This window comes from Phascolarctos cinereus, unplaced genomic scaffold, assembly GCF_003287225.1.
Source record: "Phascolarctos cinereus isolate Bilbo 61053 unplaced genomic scaffold, phaCin_HiC Scaffold_5;HRSCAF=322, whole genome shotgun sequence".
NCBI lineage: Eukaryota > Metazoa > Chordata > Mammalia > Diprotodontia > Phascolarctidae > Phascolarctos > Phascolarctos cinereus.
In genome coordinates, this window is record NW_027555958.1 from 265,407,295 (window position 1) to 265,428,436 (window position 21,142).

A 21,142-nucleotide genomic window follows, 5' to 3' on the forward strand; every position below is an offset into this window, starting at 1 on the left:
TATTTATGCCCAGATAAATGGCCCCCCTGATTACCTATCCACAACTGAGACTCAAATGGGGGATCTTCAGTCAACTCTACCTTAAAAAAGAGTGTACCTTTCCTTGGTGGAAATTAGGGTACCCTATGTACCTCCAAAGGTACCATAGTATAATAGTATTCTGGCTGCCAGTACCTAGCAGCCTCATCTTGGCACCCCTCACCTTCTTCTTTTCTTTTTTTTTCCTTGTATATATATATATATATATATATATATATATATATATATATATATATGACTTTATTTCACTGTATGAACAAAAGTCTAAAAGTTAACATGGGAAATCCTTGCATTCTTTCTTCTATTGTCAAATGCCCAAATTTACAGCCAGCCTGGTGTTTCACATTATGCATAATCCCAAGGTAAATCCAGTTAATGATGTCCATGAGCAGGAACAGCTGAATCGGAACCTTTCAAAGCTTTACTTTTTTTATCAGCACTTCTGGTTTTGTAAACAATGTACCCTATCACACCCATTCCTGGTAAATCTGGGCATAGTAGAGCTTTGGTGGAGTCCAAACATTTTTCATAAAGTTCTGTAACATCGTGGCTGGCTTTTGCAAAGAAGGGCTGCACGTGGGAGCCTGGGGCAGCAGCAGAGAACAGCCGAAGCCTTCTACTTTTCTAAGATATAGTGATGTTGGGTAGTTGTCCTCAGTCCCCCTGTAGTCCTGCAGGTAAACAGCTTGAGCATCGAAAGAACCTTGGCCCTTGTCCTAGAGGACTCATCTCAGTAGTCTCTCAGTTCTGGATACAAAGACTTGGGTGACTTCAAATGACCAGGTGGGATAGGAGAGTGAACAAGAGGGGTAGGGGCCTTTGGGGACATACTAAATTTGTGTGGATCAGAAGGACCTTTACTGCCTCAGGCCCAGTTGTTCAGGTGCAACTTTAATAACATTCTCATAGGATGTCTATTAATCATATTCTTGTCCACCCCCATGTTTTACATCTATACGCAAAACTCCTTACAGGAAAGTGTACCCCACTTAATGTGATAACAGGTATAGTGTCTCTTCCCATCATCCCCACAGTACATATTTGTGTGGATAGCCCTACTTGACCAGGCAGCTGCTGGGCCTGTCCACCCTCCCACTCTGACTTCACCATTTGAGCTATAGAAGTCTTCAAGGTTGTCTAGTGGGATCTGCCCAAAAAGATGTATGCAATTACATCCGAAGCAAGGTAATCATAGGGAGTAGAGGGAGAGAAGTCAGATATGAGGAAGTAGCATAAATCTAGTCTACCATCTACAAAACCCATCTTTTTAGAAAATATCACCTCCTCCTTTCTGTCCCTCACTAGGGAAAGGTCTCTTTGACTGGCCTCCTCCTGACTGCAGAGGAAGGAGATAATACACACACACACACACACACACACACACACACACACACACAAGTAGACACACAGACACTCATGTGATTCCATCCCTGTGGTCTCCCTGCCTCACCTGGCCTGCCTGTGGTGGAAGAGAGAGACATCATTCCATCAGCTCTCATCAACTGGTCCCCTCACCTTAGCTGCCTAACTCATTGAGAAGACTCCACTCTGAGGCCAAACCCCTACAGATGTTGATGATCTACCCGAATTAACTCCCCAATAATTAACAAACTCCTACCTGTTCATATCCTCCCCATCCCAGAGATTCTGAACGTCTGGCTGTCATTATTCAAATCCTGTTCTTCATACTCATTGACCACTCTTTATACCAACCACTCCTCCTCCTACAACGTCCCACTATGTACCCATCCCTTCCACTGTGTTCTTTGGTGTGCTTGCTCCACAGATAACAGATTTGCTTTCATCTTAAATCTTTTCCTTTTTCACTCCTGTCTTCTGGCTTTCATTGAGACCTTGCTCCTTCCTGATGACACCATGCTTTCCAGAATTGGTTGCACTTTCAATTACTCTCTCTGACTTATTGGGTTGAAGTGGGGGAGTTGGAATATGCTGTTCACCATTGCCATTTCCAAACTCTACCTCTACTACAATCAACCTAGTTAATTCTCCTCATTTGAGGATCACTCAGTCCATATCTACCTCATAACTGTTATTTGGCCATCCAATCACCCAAGACTCTTTAATTTTGCCTTACCTCAGCAATGAATTCAACCACAGAGTTATTGAACAAATCCTTGCCTAGTAAAGCAAAATATTCTGAGCCAGACCTACCTCAGGCCCTTCCAGTAATTAAAATTTAGGACATGGCATAATCTAGAGTTCATGGACCTTAATATGTAATGAAAAGCTTTACTTAAGATTTAAAAGGGTACAATTTCTTATTAAATCGAAATGAAGTCTTATTTCCTCCACTTTCACAATCGCCAAAGCTATCAGTGACATTTGGTCAGGAAGGAATCCTTGAAGGATAATAAAAATTCAATGAAAACTAGGGGAACACTAGTTCCCCACGAATTGGGCCTCTTATTCTTCAGGTGGCAAGGAAGTCAGACCAATAATTCAAGTCCTAGTTCCCCAAGCCAACAAAACCTAAGGATGCTCTTAACTGGAAACCAACCCAGCCTACAAGAGACAGATGCCATTCCTACCACAAGGACCTTCAACATTCACAAATGAAGACTGATGAGTCTTCTAGATCCATATTCACTTCCTTTCTTCTCAGCATTCTATAATTTAATCATGGCACCTAGCTCCTTGCCCTTTTTGTCACATTGTCTAGCTGACCAACAAATCCAGGGAGTAGTGTCACTGAAGTTTTACTGAAAATTTCTGGTAATGGTGGTCCCATCTAAGCAGGTACACTCCCTCCCATACATAATCACTAAGCTAACATCTTATTTCCCATTCTGCTACCTAAAGGAGAATATGCTTAAGATTAAAAATTGCTGTTCTACCATACTTGGTATACAGTGAGTGTTTATAATAAATTAAATGGAATAGATTTCTATCCATTGAATTTAAACTGTCTGCCATCTTGTCTTTGAAATTTGATGTTTCTGGGGTAGGGTGGAAATTTCTCTCCCCTTTTCTCTTGTATCTTTTAGATGAACACACTTTTCATTGCAGTCATCTACTCTATCATAGAGAACCATCAAACAAGCCAGATGAGCCCATAAATTACCACAAACCATTCCAAACAATAAAGGCAATTTTACTTACTGAACCATTAAATTTACATACTTAAATTAGACCCAATGAGATATCAGCAAAGGGATGTCTTGAGGCCAGACAAATAATGAATTTTGGGAAAGTGCTGCAATGTATTTCCCCACCTCTCACATGAAATTAATGAGGTGCATCAATTTAATCATCACTACAATTACATCTTGATTTTGTTACTTACTTGAGTTTGATCTGCTACATGATACAACCACTCACTAACCTTTCTGCCCTCAGTTGCAGTCAGAAGGAGGACCAGATGGAGGATAGGGAACAGAATTTCTTGCAGTGACCACCTCGGTTGCTATCACCATAGGATGAATTATTTGGTGTGTTTTGTCTTTTCACCTGTCAAGAGCTGAAGAAATGAAATGAGAACCCAGCAAATGAAAGAGTATAAGGAAGAACAATTTCTGACAATTAGAGCTATTTCGAACAGGGCTCCAGGGCCATGAGGGAAGGCGGGGGCAGCTAGGTGGTACAATGCATACAGTACTTGGCCTGGAATCAGGAAACCATGAGTTCAAATACACCTCAGACACTTACTAACTGTCATCCTGGGCAAGTCACTGAACCTCACTTAGCCTACCTCCCAGAGTTGTCAAGAGGATCAAATGAGAAAATGTTTGTAAAGCATTTATCACTGACACTTAGTAGGTGCTTGATAAATGTTTGTTCTCTTTCTTTTTCTCCCCCCATCATGCCAAGGTAAGAGGTCTTCCTTCCTTTATCAGTAATAACAGGAAGAAGTTAACGCTTTTCAAGGTCAGTGGTCTACGGAGGGGTGAAGGGAGTAAGCAATCACTACCTTCTCTCTCCTTCCCCCAGCTCTAGGTGTCACGTGCACACACGCGCGTGCACACACACACACACACACACACACACACACACACACACACACACACACTCCTCAACTCCCATCACCATTCCTGAACCAATTTATCCCATCCCAGCTAACTGGGATTGCATGTCATCTGACCTGAAGACCTGGGGGTTTTTTTGGGGCTTTTTTGTTTTTGACCTGGAGAAAAGAAGGCTGGGATAGTGTTCAATTATTTGAAAGGCAATTGTGTGGGATTGGATTCATTCTGTTTAGTCTCAGAACTAGAAGGAATGAATGGGAGGAAATGGCAAAGAGGCAAATTTAAACTTTGATGTTGGACGATACTTTCTGCTGCTGCTGCTGCTGTTTGCCCTTCATTCTTGAAGAGGACCATGCCATCAGGAAGGTGATGCCATGACAGGCAAATGAATTGGATTTAAATGAGGGAGGGCTGTGCAAAGTCACCAGTCTCACTTTTTCCTCTGGTGCCCTCTGGGTCTGGTGGCCAGATATAAATTAGGACAACTGGAGATGGCCCAGGATGAATTAGAGCTATACAAGAGTGAAATGGACTTCTCAGAAAAACAGTAGGCTCATATCATTAACTTAAACCTCCATCTGCCTCAGTTTCCCTCAACTGTAAAATGGGTATGATAATTGGATCTCCCTCTACCTCTCAGGCATATTGAAAGGCTCAAATTAAATAATATTTGTAAAGCTCTTAACACAGTGCCTGGCACATATTAGGTGCTTAATAAACATCTGTTTCCTTCCCTTCTCCAGATGCGGAATAGAATAGAGTATATCATGATGTAATTACTTCAAGTATTTTTTGTAAGTGTCCAAGGAGATCGCCACAGAGGTATTATAGAGGGGATTCCTAAAGTAGGATTATAACTTTACTGAAAAATAAATTAAATGACCTCTATGGTGCCTTTGAGAGTCTATGACGGAGAATGAACACATGAAAGACAGTTTTTAATAGTTCATCATTATAAAGTATCTTATGCTTTATAAAATGCTTTCTTCCCAATAACCCGTGAGATAGGTCATGTTTTATTATTATCCCCAATTTTCCAGATGAGTAAACTGGTATCAGTTCACTGATATGAGATTCAGATGCTTGTCAATGGTAGTAGATTACTAGAGGGTGTGTGGGGTAGTCAAGGAGGACTAGCACTTCCAGTGTGAGGGCTTGCCAAGCCCTTTTCAGGGTTGCTCCTCCACCTTTGGTGTCCACCTGTCACCTAACTCTCACCTGTGGCTCTGAGAAGCTGTAGCATGTGCAGCAGCCACACCTTGATTAAACTGTCGACGACAAGACAAATAATAAGGATTCAAAGAGAACTACTAACAAAATGAAGGTAATAGAATTAGAGGCAAGATTCCAACCCAGCTTTCCAGCTGCTCTGTAATTTGTACTTTCTATGCTTCATCTCTTTATGGACTTCATCACAGGTTGTGTGAAGTGGGGAGAGATGAATCTTTTCAGAAAGAGACAACGTATGGTGCAGCACCTCCCAAAACAACATCTTTCCTATCACTCAAAAACTTCTGCAAATCGCAGCATCACTGAGGCACTGAATTTCAGAGCTGGGATGCTATCTCACCACAATTACATTAAATGCCAAACCTGAAAAAGAATTCCCACTACAACATTTACAAAGTATCATCCAAGCCCTCCAGCTAGAGCACATCCACCATCTTTTAAGGCAGCTCATTCCTCTCTTGGAATGAAATTTGCCTAATTGATAGGAAGCTTTTCCAGATAGCAAACCTAAATTTACTTTTTTGCAACTCCCCCCCTTGCTCCTCATCTTGCACTTTGCAGCCAAAAAGAACAAGACCAATACCTCTTGCATATGACACTCTTTCAAATATTGAAAGACTTCTACATGTCATTTCCCTTTCCCACATGCCCTGGGCCTTCTCTTCTCCAAGCTAAACATGCCTAATACCTTCATTAAGATCGTCCCCAGTCACTTCCACTCATTCTCATATGGCATGTACTTGAGACCCTTCACCATTCTGGTTGACCTCATGGCATCACCAGACTTAGAGCTGGAAGGGACCTCAGCAACCATCTAGTCCAACCCATAAACCAAAATAATTGTCATTGTATCATAATTGACAATTTGTCATTCATCTTCTGCTTTAATACCTCCAAGGAAAGTATGAGGCACATGGAATAGTAAAGAGAGTTTCTGAGTAGGAGACCAGAAGACATAGGTTCAAGTCCCCCTTTAGACGCTTATTGTCTATGTAACCCTGGGCAATTTAATCTTCTCTGTGCCTCAGTTCCTTCATCTATAAAATGAGGTGGGTTGGGTTCCATGCCTTGTAAGATCCCCTCCCAGCTCTAAATCTGTAATCCTATGAGAGGGAACCCATCACTTCCTGAGGCAGCCCATTTCCTTTTTACAAAGACTCAGTTGTTAGGAAATTTTTCTTGACATTTGCTTCTTCCACTCATTGCAACTGGTTCTTCCCTCTAAGGCCAAACAAAACAAATCTAATCCCTCCATCTTGTGAGGACCTGTCAAATACTTGAAAAATGCAGTCATATTCCTCCTGAAGCTTCTCCAACCTAAACACTTCCACTACTTTCAATTGGTATTCACATAATACACTTAGGGCCCTTTGCCATTCTGTTTCTCCTCAGGATATTGCCTGATTTATCAGTATTTTTCTTAAATGTGTAGAAATAAATACAATATACCAAAAGAGGTGAAGAGGCAGAGAACAGAAGAAGAAATATCACCTCCTTATTCCTGAGAGCTTTGCCTCTCAAAGTAATCCATGATCACATCAACTTTTTTTTTGGCTACTATATCACACAACTGACTCATAAGAAGCTTACAGGCCAATAAAACCTTCATATCTTTTAAAAAAATAAATTTTATTGATATCTTTTATTTTTATGTCACTTGTATTACCTATTTTGTCCCTTTCTTTCTCCATCCATCCCAGAGATCCAACTCTTATAATAAGGAATTTTTTCAAAGAGAAAAAAAAAGGAGGAAACAATTCCGTAAAACTAATATATCTAAAAGGCTGATGTTATATCAATGTTCCATTCTCATGATCCTACCTCTGTAAATATGATGGGAAAGGTATCTTCTCATATCTCTTCTCTATGGCCAAACTTAGTTGCATTTTTAAAAAATAAATTCACAGCATATAGTTTAGAAAATTTTATTGTTGTTGTTGTTCTTGATTATTCCACGTATATGATTGTAGTTACATGCATAATTTTTCATTTCTACTTACTTTACTTTGCATCAGTACCTATAAATCTTCCTATGTTTCTCTGCATTCATGTTCACTGATTAACAGCTTCACAATATTCAATTACATGAAAGTACCTCAATTTGTTTAGCTATTTGTCATTTGATAGGAATCAACTTTGTTTCCAGTTCTTTGTAACCACAGACAGTTAGACACACACACACACACACACACACACACACACACACACACACACACTGCTATAACTATTTTGGTATATTTTGGTCCTTTTGTTTGTCATTGACCTCCTTTGTGTATATTGTTGTGGTCCTTGTTCAATCATTTCAATTTTGTCCTACTTTTTGCGACCCCATTTGGAGTTTTCTTGGCAAAGATACTGGAGTAGATTGCTACTTCCTTCTCCTGTTCATTTTACAGATGAGGAAACTGGGACAAACAGCACTGAGACTTGCCCACAGTCATACAGCTAGTGTCTGAGGTCAAATTTGAAGTCTGGTCTTCCTGACTCCAGGCCCAATGCTATACTCACTGTGCCACCTAGCTTGACTCCCTTGGTGTATATACATAACAATAGAATTTCTGGGTCAAGGTGTATGGACATTTTATTCACTTTCTCTATACAATTCCAAATTACTTTCCAGAATGATTGAATCAATCAGAGTTCTACCAACACTGTATTATTGTATGTTTCTTTCCACCACCCCCTATAACATACGCTATTCATACCTTTTATGTGAACACACAACTAAACATAGCCAAATTTCTCAATGAAGTGAAATCTTGGAATTGCTATGATATGCATTTTTTTTATTGTTAATGATTTGGAACATTCTTTCATATATTTGTGTAAAGGTAAAGGTAATTTTATTTGTAAGTAGTTTGCAATTCTTTTTTTTGTATATAGCAATTCATTTTATGATTGATTAATTACAGTTATTATTTTTAAATGCCTCATAGCTTCTTGCTTATTGTACTTTATTCTTGTTTCTGCTGGTTAAATCTGTTCCTTCCCACCCTACTTTGTCTTTCTTTCTTTCTTTTTAGTTTTCAACATTCACTTACATAAGCTTTTGAGTTTCAAATTTTCTTTCCCTACCTCCTTCCTCTCCTTCTCAAGATGGCGTACAATAGGCAATTATATACATATGTATACATATATACATATATACACACATATACATGTACATAATACATATATAATATGAATGTACAATGTACATTCATATTAAACTTTTTTTACATTAGTCATGTTGTAAATAAGAATTAAAACCAATGGGAGGAACCACAAGAAAGAAGAAACAAAACAACACAACACAACAACAACAACAACAAAAGAAAGCAAATAGTATGCTTTGATCTGCATTCAGACTCCACAGTTCTTTCTCTGGATGTGGACAGCATTTTCCACAGTGAATCTCTTGGAGTCGTCTTGGATCCTTGCATTGCTAAGAAGAGTCAAGTCTACGAAAGTTAACATTGCACAGTGTGGCTGCTACTGTGTACAGTGTTCTGGTTCTGCTCGTTTCACTCAGCATCAGTTAATATGAGTCTTTCCAGGATTTTCTGAAGTCCACCTGCTCGTCATTTCTTATAGAACAATAGCATTTCATTACATTCATGTACCACAACTTGTTCAGCCATTCCCCAATTGATGGGCATCCTCTCAATTTCCAATTCTTGGCCACCACAAAAAAGAGCTGCTATAAGTATTTTTGTACATGTGAGTCCTTTTCCTATTTGTATGATCTCTTTGGGATATAGACCTAGTAATGGTGTTACTGGATCAAAGAGTATACACAGTTTTACAGGTTGTTGTTTTTTTTTTCAGGCATAGCTCTGAATTGCTCTCCAGAATGGTTGGATCAGTTCACAACTCCACCAACAATGCATTAGAGTTCCAATTTTCCCCACATCTTCAATATTTAGCATTTTCCAGTTTTGTCATATTAGCCAATCTCATAGGTTTGATGTGGTACCTAAGGGATGTTTTGATTTGCATTTCTCTAATCAATAGTGATTTAGAGCATTTTTTTCATATGACTATAGATAGCTTTAATTTCTTCATCTGAAAACAGCCTATTCACATTCTTTGACTATTTATCAATTGGGGAATGACTTGTATTCTTATAGATTTGACTCAGTTCTCTAATTATTTTAGAAATTTGGCCTTTATCAGAGATACTAGCTGTAAAAATTGTTTCCCAGCCTTCTGTTTCCCTGCTAATTTTGGTTGCGTTGGCTTTGTTTGTGCAAAAACTTTTCAATTTAATGTAATCAAAATCATCCATTTTTCATTTCATAATGTTGTCTCTCTCTTGTTTGGTCATAAATTCTTCCCTTCTCCATAGATCTGACAGGTAAACTATTCCTTGCTCTCCTAGTTTGCTTAGAGTATCAGCCTTTATATCTAAATCATGTACCCATTTTGACTTTATCTTGGTGTAGGTTGTAAGATGTTGGTCTGTGCTTAGTTTATGCCATACTATTTTTCAATTTTTCCAGGACTTTTTGCCAAATAGTGAGTTCTGATCCCAGAAGCTGGAGTCTTTGGATTTATCAAATAATAAATTACTATAGTCATTGACTACTGTGTCTTGTGTATCTAACATATTCCACTGATCCACCACGCTATTTCTTAGCCAGTGTGAACTAGTTTTTATGACTGATGTTTTATAATACAATTTAAAATCTGCTATGGTTATGCCACCTTCCCTTAAATTTCTTTTCATCAGTTCCCTTGATATTCTGGACCTTTTACTCTTCCAGATGAGTTTTGTTATTTTTTTTTAGCTCTATAAAATAAGGTTTTGGTAGTTTGATTGGTATGGCACTGAATAAGTAAATTAATTTAAGTAGAATTGACATTTTTATTATATTAGCTTGGCCTACCCATGAACAGAGATTGGACTTTATTTGTGGGAAAAGTGTTTTATTATTGTGTTCATAGAGTTTTGTTTTGGCAGGTAGACACCTAAATATTTTGTAATGTCCACAGTAACTTTAAATGGAATTTTTTTCTTGCTGTTGAGCTTTGTTAGTAATTTATGTGGATTTATCTTATATTCTGCAACTTTGCTAAATTTGTTCATTATTTCAAGTAATTTTTAACTTGATTCTCTAGGATTCTCTAAGTATACCATTATATAATCTGCAAAGGGTGATAGCTTTGTTTCTTCTTTGCCTATTTTAATTCATTCAGTTTCATTCAAACACAAGAAGCTTGGGTCAGTGCCCTCTGTTCCCCAGCAAGAGAGCTCAGTCTCTTTAAAGGCCAAGGAATAAAGAAACCATGAGTAAAAAGAAATAAGTTCATATTATGAGAAGAGTGAAGATCAAGATAGAAATTCTGAAGAGGACAACATTGTCAACAAACCCACATCTGCAACATCAAAAGGGAATATGAACTGGTCTGAAGCCCAAAAAGCCTTCTTAGAAGAGCTCAAGAAGGATTTTAAAAGTCTAATGAGAGAAGTAGAAGAGTCCTTAAAAAATACAATTGGCCAATTGGAGAAAAAGTACACTGAAGAAAACAAGTCCCTAAAAAACACAATTGGCAAACTGGAAAAAAAGTACACTGAAGAAAACAAATCCCTTAAAAATACAATTGGCCAATTGAAGAAGGAAGTACAAAAACTAACAGAAGAAAACAATCTGTTAAAAACTAGAATTGGACAAATGGAAACTAATGACTCTACAGAGAGCAAGAATCAGTCAAACAGAAACAAAAAAATGAAAAAAATAGATGAAAACATAAAATACCTCATCGGTAAAACAACCAACCTGGAAAATCAATCCAGGAGAGACAATTTAAAAATCATTGGACTACCTGAAAATCATGATGAAAAAAAGAGCCTGGACAGTATCTTTCAGGAAATCATAAAGGAAAACTGCCCGAAGTCCTAGAACCAGAAGGTAAAATAACCATAGAAAGAATACACTGCTCACCACCTGAAAGAGATCCCAAATTGACAATGCCAAGGAATATAATAGCAAAATTCCAAAATTACCAGATGAAAGAGAAGGTGCTGCAAGCAGCCAGAAAGAAACAATTTAAATATCATGGAACCACAGTCAGGATTACACAGGACCTTGCAGCTTCTACATTAAAAGACCTCAGGGCATGGAACATGATATTCTGTAAGGCAAAGGAGCTTGGATTGCAGCCAAGGATCAACTACCCTGCAAAAATGAGCATGATTTTTCAAGGAGGAGATGGATATTCAATGAAATAGGGGACTTCCAAACCTTCCTCATAAAAAGACCAGAGCTCAACAAAAAATTTGATCTTCAAGTACAAGATTCAAGAAAGACATAAAAAGGTAAATGGGACAGAAAGATACAAAATGTGTTAATAAGGGTGGACTGTTTACATCCTACAAGGGAAGATGACACTTGCAACTCTTGAGAACTGTATTGTTATAACACCATGTTAAAGGAGTATACATAAAGGGGTGGATATTAGTTGACTTTGATGTAATGATAAAAAAAAAATCTAATCAAGTGGGTTAAATGGATCCAAGTAAGTGGATTAGTCTAATCTTAGAAAATGTACTGAGAAAGGAGGCAGACAAGGGTAAATTACATTACAGGAAAAGACAGAAAATCCTATTACAGCAGAGGGAAAGAAGGGAGGGGGATAAGTATTGTTTGAACTTCACTCTCATCAGATTTGGCTCAAGAAGGGAATAACATAATCAGTTAGGTATAGAAATCTAACTTGCCCTATAGCAGTAGGAGGGAAAAGGGAAAGAAAAGGGCGGGGGGAGAGAAGGGAGGGACGAAGCAGTAAGAGCAAATGGGAAGAAAAGGGAAAGGGATAATAGAAGGGAGGAGAGACTGAAGGAGGAGGTGGTCTAAAGCAAAACACTAGTGGGGGGGAAGGAGAAAGGAGAAAGAAAAGCATAAACGGGGAAGAAAGGATGGAGAAAAAGACACAGATAGTAATCTTAACTGTGAAAGTTGAATTGCTCTCTTTTTTGTTCTCTTCTGTTGAGTTTTGTTTCCTCTTTCTGATGGTTCCTCCTATTGGTTTTAATTTTTACTTACAACTTCACTAATGTGAAAATGTGTTTAATAGGAATGTAAATGTATAGCTATATCAGATAGTGCACCTTCTTGGGGAGGGTGGTGGGGAGGAAGGGGAAGAAAAATTTTAAACTCAAAAGCATATGGAAGTGATTGTTGATAAATCAAACTAAATTAATAAAAACAAAAACAAAAAACTTGATTCTCTAGGATTCTCTAAGTATACCATTATATAATCTGCAAAGAGTGGTAGCTTTGTTTCTTCTTTGCCTATTTTAATACATTCAATTTCTTTTTCTTCTCTTATTGCTAAAGCTAACATTCCTAGTACAATACTGAATAATGGTGATGATAATGGACATCCTTGTTTCACTCCCAATCTTATTGGGTATGCTTCTAGCTTATCCTCATTACATATAATGCTTGCTGATGGTTTTAGATAGATGCTACCTATCCTTTTAAGAAAGACTAATTTATTCCTATGCTCTCTAGTGGTTTGTTTGTTTGTTTTTAATAGGAATGGATGTTGCATTTTGTCAAATGCATTTTCTGCATCTATTGAGATAATAATGATTTCTATTAGTTTTGTTGTTGATATGGTCAATTATGCTGATAGTTTTCCTGATATTGAACTAGCCCTGCAATCCTGGTATGAATTCTACGTGGTCATAATGTATTATCCTCGAGAGAAGTTGCTCTAATTTCTTTGCTTATATTTTATTTAAAAATTTTACATCTATATTCATTAGGGAAATTTGTCTATAATTTTCTTTCTGTGTTTTGGTTCTTCCTAGTTTAGGTATCAGTACTATATTTGTATCATAAAAGGAATTTGATAGGACTGCTTCTTTGCCTGTTTTCCCAGGTAGTTTATATGGTATTGGAATTAATTGTTCTTTAACTGTTTGATAGAATTCACTTGTAAATCCATCTGGCCCTGGAGATTTTTTTCTTAGGGAGTGCATTGATGGCTTGTTCAGTTTCTTTTTCTGAAACGGGGTTATTTAAGTTTTTTATTTCCTCTTCTGATGATCTGGGCAATTTGTATTTTTGTAAATATTCATCCATTTCACTGAGATTGTCAAATTTATTAGCATACAATTGGGCAAAATAGTTCCTAATTATTGTTTTAATTTCCTGTTCATTAGTGGTGAATTCACCCTTTTCATTTTTGATCTGGTAATTGGATTTCCTTCTTTCTGTTTTTTAAAATCAAATTAACCAAAGGTTCATCTATTTTATTGTTTTTTTTTTAATAAAAACCAGCTCTTAGCTTTATTTGTTAGTTCAATTGTTTCAAATAGTTCAAAAATTTCAATTTTATTAGTTTTATTTTATCAATTTTATTAATCTCTCTTCTGGTTTTCAGAATTTCTAATTTGGTATGTAATTGGAGACTTTTAATTTGTTCTTTTTCTGGCTTTTTTAGGTGCATGCCCAATTCATTGATCTCCTCTTTCTCTATTTTATTCATGTAAGCATTTAAAGATATGAAACTTCCTCCTAAGAGTCATTTTCACTGCATCCAATAAGTTTCAGTATGTTGTTTCATTATTGTCATCCTCTTGGATGAAGTTATTGATTGTTTCTATGATTTGCGATTTGACCCACTCATTCTTTAGGATTAGATTATTTAGTTTCCAATTAATTTTTAGTGTATCTTTCCATGACCCTTTGCTACATGTATTTTTATTGCCTCATGATCTGAAAAGGATGCATTTAATATTTCTGCCTTTCTGCATTTGATTGTGAGGTTTTTATGCCTTAATACATGGTCAATTTTTCTGTAAAGAAGAAATATACCAAAAAAAAGGTATGTTCCTTTCTATCCACATTCAATTTTCTCCAGAGGTCTACCATATCTAACTTTTCTAAAATTCTATTCACCTCCTTAACTTATTTCTTGTTTATTTTGTGATTAGATTTATCTAGCTCTGAGTGAGGGAGGTTGAGGCCCCTCACTAGTATAGTTTTGATGTCTGTTTCTTCCTGTAACTCCTTTAACTTCTCCTCTAAGAATCTGGATGCTATACCACTTGGTGCATATATGCTTAGTAATGATATTACTTCATTCTCCATGATGCCTTTTAGCAGGATGTACTTTACTTTCTTATCCTTTTAATTAAATCTAATTTTGCTTTTGCTTTGTCTGAGATCAGGCTTGCTTCCCCTGCTTTTTTTTACCTCAGCTTAAGCATAATATATTCTGCTCCAGCATTTTACCTCTACTTTGTGTGTATCCATCTGCTTCAAATGTGTTTCTTGTAAGCAACATATTGTAGGATTTGGTTTTTAATCCACTCTGCTTGCTATCTGCTTTCATTTTATGGGACGGTTCATCTGATTCACATTCACAGTTATGGTTACTATCTGTGTCTTTCTCTCCATCCTCTTTCCCCCTTATTTGTGTTTTTCTCTTTTTTTCTCCCTTTCCATTCTCACTAGAGTTTTGCTTTTCACTACTGCCTCCCTCAGTTTCCCCTCCCTTCTGTCAGCTCCCTCTCTTTTCTTCCCCTTTTCCTTTACTACTTTTTCCCTTCCCTTTTATCTGCCCCCTCCCTTTCCTTTTCCCTTACCCCTCCTACTTCCTATAGGGTTAGATTTCTATACCTAGTTGATTATGTTATTCCCTCTTTGAGCCAAATCTGATGAGAGTAGGGTTCAAACAATGCTCCTCTCCCTCTCTTCTTTCCCTCCACTGTAATAGTCTTTGTGCCTCTTGATGTGGTGTAATTTACCCTTTTATGCCTCCTCCTTTCCTCTTCTATCAGTACAATCCCTTTTCACCACTTTATTAGATTTTTTTATCATCATATCAAAGTATACTTACACCCATACACTCTGTCTATGTATACCTCTTCTAAATGTTGTAATAAAGATACAGTTCTTAAGAGTTATGAGTATCATCTTCCCTTATAGAGATGTAAACATTTTGCCCTTATTGAATAACACATTGGGTTTTTTTTTCTTTCCTGTTTACCTTTTTGTACCTCTCTTGAGTCTTGTATTTGAAGATCACATTTTCTGTTGAGCTCTGGTCTTTTCAAAAGGAAGGTTTGGAAGTCCCCTATTTCATTGAATATCCATCTTATCCCCTGAAAAATTATGCTCAATTTCTCTGGGTAGTTGATCCTTGGTTTTAATCTAAGCTCCTTTACCTTACAGAATATCATATTTCAAGCCCTCCAATCTTTTAATGCAGAAGCTGCAACATTCTGAGTAATCCTGACTATGTTTCCATGATATTTAAAATTGTTTCTTTCTGGCTGCTTGCAGCATTTTCTCTTTGACCTGGTAATTTTGGAATTTGGCTTGGTGTTTTCAATTTGGGATCTCTTTCAGGAGGTGATCAGTGGATTCTTTTGATAACTATTTTACCCTCTGGTTCTAGGACCTCAGGGCAGTTTTCCTTGATGATTTCTTGAAAGATGCTGTCCAGGCTCTTTTTTGTTTTTTATCATGACTTTCAGATAGACCAATAATTTTAAATTTTCTTTCTTGGATCTAATTTCCAGATCAGTTGTTTTTCCAATGAGGTATTTTTTGTTTTCTTCTATTTTTTCATTCTTTTGCCTTTGTTTGACTGATTCTTGATGTCTCATACTCATTGGCTTCCACTAGCCCAATTCTAATTTTTAATAAATTGTTTCCTTCAGTTAACTTTTGTGCCTCTTTTTCCATTTGACCAATTCTGCTTTTTAGGGAGTTATTTCCTTCAGTGCACTTTCCCCCTACTTGGCCAATTGTATTTTTTAAGGACTTGTTTTCTGCAGTCAATTTTTGTCCTTCCTTTTCCAAGCTATTGACTCTCTCTTGCATACCTCTTATTTCTTTTCCCAATTTTTCTTCTACCTCTCTTATTTGACCTTTAAAATCCTTCTTGAGCTCTTCCAAGAAGGCTTTTTCATCTTGAGACCAGTTCATATTCCCCTTTGAGGTTTCAGATGTAGGTATATTGACAATATTGTCCTTTTCTGAATTTGTGTTTTGCTCTTCTCTGTCCCCATGCAGGAATCTAGCAGCTTACCTGGTGCTGAGCTGGGGTCAGAAACACTAAAGCTCTTGGGGTGGGTGGTAGGGTCTGGCCCTTGGAGGAAGCCTGCTCACCTAGGCTGCTTTGAAGTACAAGAAGGTTTGGCTGTTGGAGGATGCCTGCCCATCTGGAGTTGTGCTTCCTGGAAGTGTGCTTCTTGTAGTTGTGCTCAAGCATGGGGAGTTTTGGCTGCTGGAGGGTGCTTGCCCACCAGAACACATGGAGGTTTTCTGAGCTGGAATCTACCGGTTCCCCTGCTTGTGCCAAGGCACTTGGGTGGTTCTGGTGTTAGTGCTTGCCTACTCCACCACCCTGGAGCTCAGGATCTCCCCCTAGTTTACTGAGGTGGGGCTTGTCACTGGCTTTTTGGGATGCCTCCCATTCTGTACTGCTTCCCTCCCCCAGACCAAGGGGAACCTTTCCCGTTAATCTACCAAGCTTCCTGGGCTACAAGATTGCTGCACCCTGTCCTTCTGCTGGCTCAGCTGTTCCAGAGTTTTTCCTGGGGCAATATTTTCTGGATTATTAGAAATCGAGAGGGGAGAGTGAGAGTGACTTACTTCTTACTCCACCATCTTGGCTCCCAGAAGTAGTTTGCAATTCTTTCAAAAACCATTTGTTCATATCCTTTGATCACCTATGTTTTGGGAATAGTTTTTGGTATTATATATTTCTATATCTTGGATATAAATCCTTACCAGAAATATTTAGTACAAAAATTGTCATGTCAACCATTTCCCTTATACTGGTTGCAATAATTTTGTTCCTGCAAAAGTTTTAAATTTTCATGCAATCAAAATTATTTACTTTTGTTGTTGTTTTTCAGTAACATCCAACTCTTTGTGACCTGTTTGGGGGTTTTCTTGGCAAAGATACTAGAGTGGTTTGCCATTTCCTTCTTCAGTTTATTTTATAGACGAGGAACCGAAACAAACAGGGTTAATTGACTTACCCAGGGTTATGCAGGTTAAGTGTCTGAGGCTCCATTTGAACTCATGAAGATGAGTCTTTCTGACTTAAAGTCCAGTGCTCTATCTGCTCTGCCACCTAGCTGCCCCATTAATATATTCATTTTGAATTTATTATGGAATATGGTGTACTGTATCCATCTTTGTCTAACTTCTACCAGATTGTTTTTCAGTTTTCCCAGCAGCTCTTTTCAAATTCTTTCCTGGTGATTTATGTTTTCAGATATATTGAATACTTGGATATGGAAATCAATGATTTCTGATTTTTTCTCCACTGTTATGTTGAAATACTTCTATATTTTTTCAACGAGGGTGACATGATCAATGCTGTGCTTTAGGAGAATCACTTTAGTGGCTGAGTGTTGGATGGATTGGAACAGGGAGAGACTTGAAACAAGTTACAATATTATTACAATATTTTGTAATTACAATTATTACAACATGTTACAATAATTTGTGTAAAATAGAGTGGTTGCTTTGTGAATAGAGCAAAGTGGACAAATTTCAGAAGATAATATGGTACAGAGGAAGGAATTCTGAACTTTGAGTCAGATGACCTGAGTTCAAATCGTGACTCTATCACTTACTACTTATTGTGGGTTGCTTAGCGTCTCTCTGGGACTCAGTTTCCCAGAATAAGAGGGTTGGGCTAGATCAGTGATACCAAACCCAAGTAGAAATGAATCCCCGTGGCCTACATATTGACTTAGAAAACTACAAATTAAGATTATCTATATTGTATTGCATTTGTCTTTATTTTGTGTGTGCAGGCTGGATTGAGAGTTTAACATCCCTGGATTAGAGGGCTAAAAATAGTCCCTTCCCTCTCTAAAACTATGATCTTATAATGTTGCAGAGTGAGAATTAAGGAAAACTTAGAAACTAATTGTGCATTGGGAAGTGAGGGAGATTAAGAAATTGAGGATGACTCCAAGGTTGTAAATCTGGGTGACTAGAAGGATGGTGGTGCCTTTGATAGTAATAGCAAAATTTAGAAGAAAAATATTTAGAAGAAAAGTATATTATGGCAAAGATTATGAATTCTGCTTTGATCATGTTGAGTTTGAGATGTGTATAAAACATCAAGTTTGAAATGTCCAATAGGAAATTGATGATGTGGGACTGGAACCTAAGAGAAAACTAGGGCTAGTTAATAGATTTGGAAGTCATTTATATAGAGATGATAATGGAATCCATGGTAGCTGATGACATCACCAAAAAAGAGAGCATAGGGAAAAGAGAAGAATGTTCAAATAGAATGGGGCACCTTGAAGGGGTGGCTAGGTGGTACAGTGGATAGAGCACTGGCCCTGGAGTCAGGAGGACCTGAGTTCAAATCTGGCCTCAGACATTTAACACTCACTAGCTGTGTGACTCTAAGCAAGTCAATTAACCCCATTGCCTAGCAAAATACAAAAAAAAAAAAGAATGAGGCACCTTGAGAGGGAAGATAGTGTGTACCTACCTATCCATTGGAGGTCTTCATACAGAAGTTGGATGACTATTTAGGGATACATTATAGTGAGAGTTAAAGAGTTATTAGTTAGATCATATAGTGGTGAGTTTCTTTCCTACTCTAAGATTCTAAGAATCTGTGGAAAGAATTCATGATTCCCTTCCATGTAGAGGTCCACATGGTTGTGTACTCTGAATCCTGCCAGAGTATTTCTTCTCTCGCTGTTGTGAGCAGCCTTCCTTTGCACTTGAAAGCATATTGTTGCTGGGAATACAAGGGATCTCACTGGAAGAATGGTCCTAATGTGTGGCCATTCCCACTGGAATGAGACTAAAATGTTCATGGGACTAGAGTTCACTACATAAAGGAGAGGTTTTGATTCATGTAGGAAGATTTTTTTTAAAAGTCCCAAGTTTTCAATTGTTTAATTGAAAAGGGTTTAAAAGAACCTCCAGTGACTGGGGAAGGAATTATTATGAAATGGTGGGGGATGACAGAGGCAAAAGTAAGTCCTAGGAATGGAATGGGGGGCCACTTAGCTGGAAAGGAGGGCACTAAGTACAAAGAAGAGTGCCCAAATACAAAGCAATGTGTTTCCTCTGGTTCAGGATTATAGATATATAACCCAGGCTACATTCTGGAAAGGTAATTGGTCTGACCATTTATCAGCTTAAGAATGACTTTATTTTTATGAATTTGAATCAGTTCTTTATATATCTTAGAAACTAAATGAAACTTTTATCAGAGAACTTGTTGCAAAGGTATTTTCCTCCAGTTAACTGTATTCCTTCTATTCTTAACTGCATTTACATTTCTCTGTGAAAAACTTAAAAAATTTTTGTAATCAAAATTATCCATTTTATTTTCTATGATCCTCTTTATTCATTTTTTTATCATTAACTCTGCTCTTATCCATAAACCCAAAAGGTAATTTCATCCTTGTTCTTCTAATTTGTGTATGATGTGACCTTTTATATCTAAGTCCCAGTGTCTATTTGGAGCTTATCTTGGCATATGTTTTGAGGTGTTCATCTAAATCTAATTTCTACCAGACTGCTTTCCAGTCTTGTCTGCAGTTTTTATTGAATAGCAAGTCCTAAATTCAGTAGCTGGGATATTTGGTATTATCAAACACTAGGCTACTGTATGCTGTGTACCTAATCTATCCCACTGAACAATTTCTCTATTTTTTTTTAACCAGTGCCAAGCAACTTTGATGGTTACTGGTCTGTAGTATACTTTGAGATCTGGTACCAATACAACACCTTCCTTGTGAGGTGGTTTTTTGTTTGTTTTGTTTTGTTTGTTTGTTTGTTTCTCATTATTTCTCTTGAGATCCTGGTTTTCATTCCTCTAGATTTTTTTTTTCCAACTCTATAAAGTAATTCTTTGGAAGTTCGATTTGCATAGTACTGAAAAAGTAATTTCATTTATGTAGTATTGTCATTTATTTTATTGGTTCATCCTGTTTGTGAGAAATTAATATTTCTCCAATTGTTTAAGTCTTTTTTTATTTTGTTTTTTGTCATAGTTTATTCATTGTATTCATATAGTTGTATTCATATAGTTCCTGTGTGCATCTTGATTGGCATAACCCCAAGCATTTAATATAGTCTATAGTTATTTTACATGAAGTTTATCCTTTTCCTGCTGAATTTTGTTGGTAATACACAGGCATGCTGATGATTTACACAAATTTATTTAATATTCTGCAACTTTACTGAAGTTATTATTTAAATTAATCTTAATTTATTTTCTAAGTTTCTCTCAATAATTATATATTATGCAACAGTGATCATTTTGTTTCCTTTTGCCTATTCTTATTCCTTCCATTTGTTTTTCTTGTTTTATTGCCGTAGCTAGAATTTCTATCACTATATCAAATAGCTGTAATGATGGTAGATATCCTTGCTTTACCTCTAATTTTATTGGAAATATCTCAAGTTTATCTCCATTATGTATAATTCTAGCTTTTCACTTTATGTTATATATTATTTACTACATTCAAGAAAGGTCTATTCTGATATTTTTCTAGGTTGCTTTTTTTTTAAACAAAAATGGATATTGTGTTTTGTAAAAAGACTTTTTTTCTGCATCTATTGATATGAGCATATGATTGTTGTTATTCTTTTCATTACATTCAGTTATGTTCATAGTTTTTCTAATATTAAACAAACACTGAATTTTATATATATAAATATATATTATATATAAAATATGTATATTATATATCATATTATATATAATATATGTTTATATATTATATATATGTGTGTATGTATGTCCAACCTAGTCATACTTTCTAATCTTTTTTAATATGGTCCTATAGCCTCTGTTAATATTTTAAGTTTTTTGTGTCAATGTTCTTAGGAATATTGGTCTATAATTTTCTTTCTCCAGTTGACTCTCCCTGGTTTAGATGTCAAGAT

General features: G+C 36.8%; 1 pseudogene; it reads right to left on the bottom strand.

The window, feature by feature from the left end:
• Positions 1 to 411: 411 nt before the first annotated feature.
• LOC110193887 (ATP synthase F(0) complex subunit j, mitochondrial pseudogene) lies at positions 412 to 584 on the bottom strand (annotated as a pseudogene).
• Between the last annotated feature and the right edge of the window lie 20,558 nt (positions 585 to 21,142).